Genomic DNA, 6,000 nt, shown 5'->3' with positions numbered 1-6,000 from the left:
CTTCACCAATAAAATGAATGCAAGAGAATGAGACAATATCACCATTGTTAGTGGCGAGTTTACAAAGCCAAGACATAAAAATGGGGAAATTCAAATTATTAGGGATTCTCGTATTAGAGCAAGTTGACTGTGTATAAAACTCTTTGTATCATTGCTGTCCTAAACTTGCACATATTTTAATGCCATCCTAAACTTAACATTTTCTTTCTGCAGTTAATAGCTTTGTCTTCCCAGCTGCAACACTGAATGGAAAAACAGCCCCTGATACTATTAATTCAATACATTACCCTCACAGAAACCCTTAGAAATGCAAAGTCTCAGAGGGACTCAGCTTAGAGTGTCAAAGATGCTGGTGCCCAGAGCAATCATCTGATGGGGTCAGCTGAGCTAACTCCTTCTTTGTCAAGTCAGTTACAAGATGGAGTGTAGTGGGGGGAAGAGGAGATCCAACTACCTGTAAAAGGGGCACATGGAGCCACAGAGAAAGCTATGCTCCTTTTTCACATTATTTCAACTGGTAGAGGCTCCAAAACTGGTAATCTGGTGAAAGGAGGTTGGTGCCCGAACATTAACTCCAAGAGGTGAAGAGACCATGTCACAAAACCAATCCCCAGGGGGACCAAGCTTCATTGGCAATCCCAGGGGATGGACAAGGATGCCAAAACAGGGGTCTTTTTTCTTTTTGGAGGGCTTCCTGCAGAACTCCTCTTCTGCCACCTGCACTGTACCTGTTGGATGGGATGGTCAGAGAGACTGGACTGGGTAGCTGTGAGCAAGACCCTCTCCTCAAACTCTGCTTTCATGTAAGACGATTGAAATAAGTTTTAGACATTGCAGTTATCACAGCGCTCATATGCAAGGGAAACAATATTAATGCCTTTCCGTGTACTGATCAGAGTAGTCTCACTAATCTACAGTTTAGAAACTGCTCTCAATTAGCAGCTGCCCCTTTACCAGGCCAGCTGCATGATAAATTAATTAAAATTAATGGATGCCATTTTTTATTCAAAACTACCTTTTATTTAAAGCTTCATGAGGAAAAAATTAATTGCAGTGTATACTGTGGATTCAAAAAGAAATGAAATTGCACAGGAAAATGTGATCCACTTTCATTTGCAAAACCAACATAAGTCTGCAATTCAGATAGACAAAAGGAAAATATTTGCCTGTTGCTTAAGGATTCTGGTTCCTATTCTGCACACGGTGAACCCATGAAGAAACATTTCTGGCACAGATAAATTCCTGGCTGCTGGACATATCTTGGTTTAAAAACAAAATAGTAAAAAAGTGAGAGAAAATAATCAGAAGATTCACATTAGTTTCTGTTCTGTAATTAAACAATCAGGACACAAAGCCAATGAATTTAATGTATTGCAGCTCACCCAGACCTCAAAATTGCCACCAATTTAAATATCTTTCCACTTCTCAACAAGAACAAAAAGTTGAAATGAGGACAACTTCCATGAAGCAAAATCGAAACAAATATCAAATATCATGTCACTACACTTTATTTCAAAAATAATAAAAGGTTTTATTTTAAGGATGAGGTCATTTACCTTTCAGTATATGTCCGACTGTACATTAATTTGACATGGAATGTCATTTTCTGTCCACACTGAATTTACATGGCACTGAGTTCTAGGTGGCTGAATGCAGTCCCAGACCAGCCTGGCAATGTGCACTAAATCATCAAAACAAGAGGGAGAAATGCCTGCAGATTTCCTGCCATTTTCTTCATCTGGGTACAAGCAAATAAGAAATGAAACCTCTGTCCTAAAAACTGACAGTCAGAATGACTCCCTTTATACTGTTCATTAGGAATAATAGCAGTGTATAATTTTACTGGAAATGGTAAACTATCACAAAAAGAAGGGAAGTGTTAGTAGTTATAATTTGAAAACCACCTCTGGCCCTAATAGTCTGAGACTGGAAAGCTGGGTAGGAGCCTGTATTTCAGCACTTCCTCTTGGCTATACTGGTGGTTAAGGACCTGATCCAGCACGTGATGAAGCCGGCAGGACTCTTCCCTGTGACCTGAGCTGGCTGTGAGTGATGTCTCCCAAATTACAAACATGCTCACGTGGACTTGCAAGAGGGAAGCTCCGGGCTCTCCTGACCCAGTAAAACTATCTGTCTTGACATAATTGGAGGACATGCTGACAGTCCCATCACAGCAATCGCACCAGACACTCTCTCCACCAAGAACCTGTCTGTGTGCTGCTATTTCCATCCCCTGCCTCTTCTTTTAGCTGCACAACTGTTGCAGATGGCAGCTCCACACAAGCCCTCCTGTCACCCAGAAAATCATCTCGCTGTATCCATTTGCACCCCTCCAGCCACTTATGGCCACCTCGACCACAACCAATAAACACGTCTCTCTCCTTGAAGGGTGTGTAAAGCTGCTCAGTTGCAGTATGCTGGTCAAATTTAGCCTTGCACCAAGCTGTAAAGAAAAAGGAAAGCTAAGGTTTTGCCCTCAGTCCAGGGGGAAAAAAAATCATCTGCCCTGGCCTTTCTTTCCAGTGGATGTTGCAGGGAGCGAGGAGGGAAAGGGTCTTTTGGAGGCTGTCCTTTTCAACTAATAGTGAGTCAGCAATTAAAGCTGACTCTGCTTATTCATTAGATCACATTAGTCAAAAAAAACCCAACCCAACAGCAAAAGTGGAGAGGGAACTCTCTAAATAAATTTGATGCACTCTTCTCTCATTCATCAATAGTTATGACTAGTCAATGTGCTCAATTTGTAAGCTAACTGCTTCTGAAGTAGAACCATATGGTTGCTTTAAAACATCCTTTTTGTGCTTAATTTGAGGCAATGATGCACCCTAATCAGCCGTGTGCGGATGAGACCCCTAATTGATGAATAATGAATCACGTGCTCTCACTCTGATTGCAGCATCACCAAATTAATCCTTTTAATCACTTGAAGCTGAATAGTTTTGCAGGCTGAGGTTTGTTTTAATGGCCAAATCCCGGCATTGCAGGTGGAGGGGATGTCTTGTAAGACACCATCTTCCCCTTGCCTGGCAGTGAGGTTGTTCCCCTCCCACTTCTCCAGAAGTGGGACAGAAGGCACATGGAAGAGATTGTGGTAAGACCTGTGGAATTATAACCATGAGAACAGAAAGGGCTTTGTCTTTGTTTTTCCCTAGTGTCACCACTTTACAGTGGTTACTGTCCCTGCTTGCCCTGTGGTGGTTTGCCCCTACTTGACTCTGGTATTGGCAAGTGCCAGAGTGGCCGTGAGGTGGTAGAGCCTGTGCCACTTCTATGATGGTGGGAGGACAGGGCACAGGCATAGAAAGCAATGATGCTTTGTGTCATTCACTAACATTCTCCCAGAAGGCTTTTTGGACTCGGTTTCATCCATGAAAGTATCCTCCCCACCCTGCTGTGACAATAGCTATATGAGCAAGTCACAACACTGAATGGTAAATACCAAGCCCAGGTGAAGTCTGACAGTGCTTCTAGTCCACAGGGCTTTAAGGCCCTCTGTGTGGCCTGAAGCTCAGCCTGATTATAGAGGAAAACCTAAGCAAGAAAGAGATATTACTGTCTATTACCACAACCTCATGGCTCCATGTTTCTTTCCTCCTGACTCTGTGATTGCCAGTCCTGGGCACAAGATCTGACATGGCCAAGAGCTCAGACATGGGGGAGAGCTCAGATGGCTCCCTTCCCCTCCTCAACAAACCAGGGCAAGACATCACTGCTGACAACTTTCATGGCAGCTACCTGTGCAGACACTGAAACTGCAGTGAGAAGATTTGGCTCCATTTCTAAATTAATGTCCTTGCTTAGATCAAGTCAAACACTGAACTTAAAGCAAAATTCTAAAGTCACATTTAATCAAAGAAGATACTTGTGTGCTAGCACTTAAAATAAGTTTTAAAAAAAGTCAATAATGATTTTTCTGGTGTTCATTATAACACTGACACATTTGTGCGGTGTTATTTTTCCATTGCTACCTCCAAGCCTTTCATACAGAGGCTGAATTGATTATCCCTATCTGTTAGAAGCATCCAGCTCTGGCATTATTGACCTCATACAGTTAATTGCACAATTATCTTTCAAGTCTGCAATGAAGTGCTGCTTATTCTTATGTTTTGAATTTTAAAAATCTTACTGTTGAACTCCTGTGCGTGGACCTTTAGCTGCAGCTTGATAAAAATTCCTATTTTCCCTTCTTCCTCACATTAATAAATATAACAGAGCCACACTGGCCCGTTTTGTCTTTCCATTTTTAATGGCAACACAGTTCACAACTCTTTTAGTAGTGTAATGCATAAATGGTACATATGCTGGTAGTGATGCCTAGTAATCTCGGGGGCCCTTCAAATAGGAAGGTAATTTACATCAAGAGGATGTGAATGCTTTAAATTAAAAGATGAAAAGCTCAACAACACCGGCATGGAAAATTGTTCCAAAACGTTGCAGTGGCTCTGTGTTACCAGGCTGCTTTGGTGCCCCTTTCCCTCTCATACACAAAAGGAACTTGGCTTTCTCTCATTGATGTGATACTAGGCAAAAAAGACCCCAAACCCTACACGATGTTATTTGCTCTTCAGTGTCTGTACAAAAGCTCTGACGTGGGTAACTTCTACCCTCTGCAGTATGTTAAAGGATGACCAGGTGTCTGAAAGCTGAGCTGTGCTCTTTCAGCTGTCAAGCCTCTCAGTCTTGTGTTTTCTGAAGGGTGTACAAGCTGGGGAAGAGAGGGCTCATTGTCAGGGAGGACAATTTTAGACACTGTGCTCTGATTCTCAGAAGTTCTGCATAACTGCAACTACCACCAAAGATTTTTAAAAGCTGAGGGACAGAACTTGTTTGCAATACTTTAACAAAGTGCATTCCTCTCTACTTTTCAATAGATTGATAGTTGGCAATCGCACTCATTTTATTAAAATGCTTTAATCCAAAACAGTACTACAACTCCATTAAATCTGTAGTTCCCCTATCAGACATCCATGCAGACTCTACCTTCTGTCCTTACCAAAATGCAAAAGCTCCTTTCCTGCCCCACTGCAAACTCCAGCAACCCCACAAACCTTCAGTTTTTCACCAAAAGGCATCTTTTTCTATTTTTTTTTCCTCTTTCTGCTTTATTAGCTTCAGACACTCCCATCTCCATCTCCTCTATCAGTCCATTTTGGTTCTTGTGTTTCACTACATGGCTGGTCCACATTGGGATGCCTCTACTCTGCAATCCAATTTGGGTACACCCATGTCAACTTGTGAATAAGTGATGTCTGGTGTTGGAGTGGCTCCAGGCTCAGGGACATGACCAGGAGGGCAAGAGCCAGGAGACCAGGGCTGCAGAAACTACCACAGATACAGCTCTGTGTCCTTCTTCCTCCTGGCATGATTCTATCTGGGAGATAGGGACCTACCATACGCTTTCTCTGATTGCCAGTATTTAGGCACAGACCTCCTTGTCTGTGTGTTCTGCGGGAATTGCAGCAGGAGTAACACAGACCTTTGAAGCCACCTTAGGATACATCAGGGTATGAGATTTATCTTGTCCCCTGTTGTCCAACTCAGCTAGGTGCTCAGCATAAAGGTGTTCTCCAGGCTTCTTCCATAGTCAGGGAAGAGCGAGATCAGCATCTCCAGAGGAACAAATTGTAACAAGTTCCAGAGATGCACAGTTAGGTACTGTGTGACTGAGCATGGCTTGTGAGCTTGGCTTCAGATGCAAGACTGTGTCAGCTCCATGGTTTCGGGTTGGCCTGGGCAGAGCAAGCTGGCAGCTCCCCAGGGGATGCAGTGGGAGATATGCCACATGAATACAGATCCAGGCTGAAGGGTGCCTGCTGTTAATGGCACCACCTTAGCATCCTCAAACCCATGTGAAAAAAACAAAACAAAAATTTCTTGTCACCTGGATAAAGGTGGCACATGGGCTTGCAGCATACGCCAAGCATCCCCCTGCCTTGTCACTCTCCTGTAAAAGCGGAGGCCGTTGTCTCAGCTCAAGAGGTCCCTTTGCCATCCTCGGTG

The sequence above is a fragment of the Colius striatus genome, chromosome 1 (genome assembly GCF_028858725.1).
Source record: "Colius striatus isolate bColStr4 chromosome 1, bColStr4.1.hap1, whole genome shotgun sequence".
NCBI classification, from domain to species: domain Eukaryota; kingdom Metazoa; phylum Chordata; class Aves; order Coliiformes; family Coliidae; genus Colius; species Colius striatus.
This window is presented reverse-complemented; position numbering follows the sequence as displayed.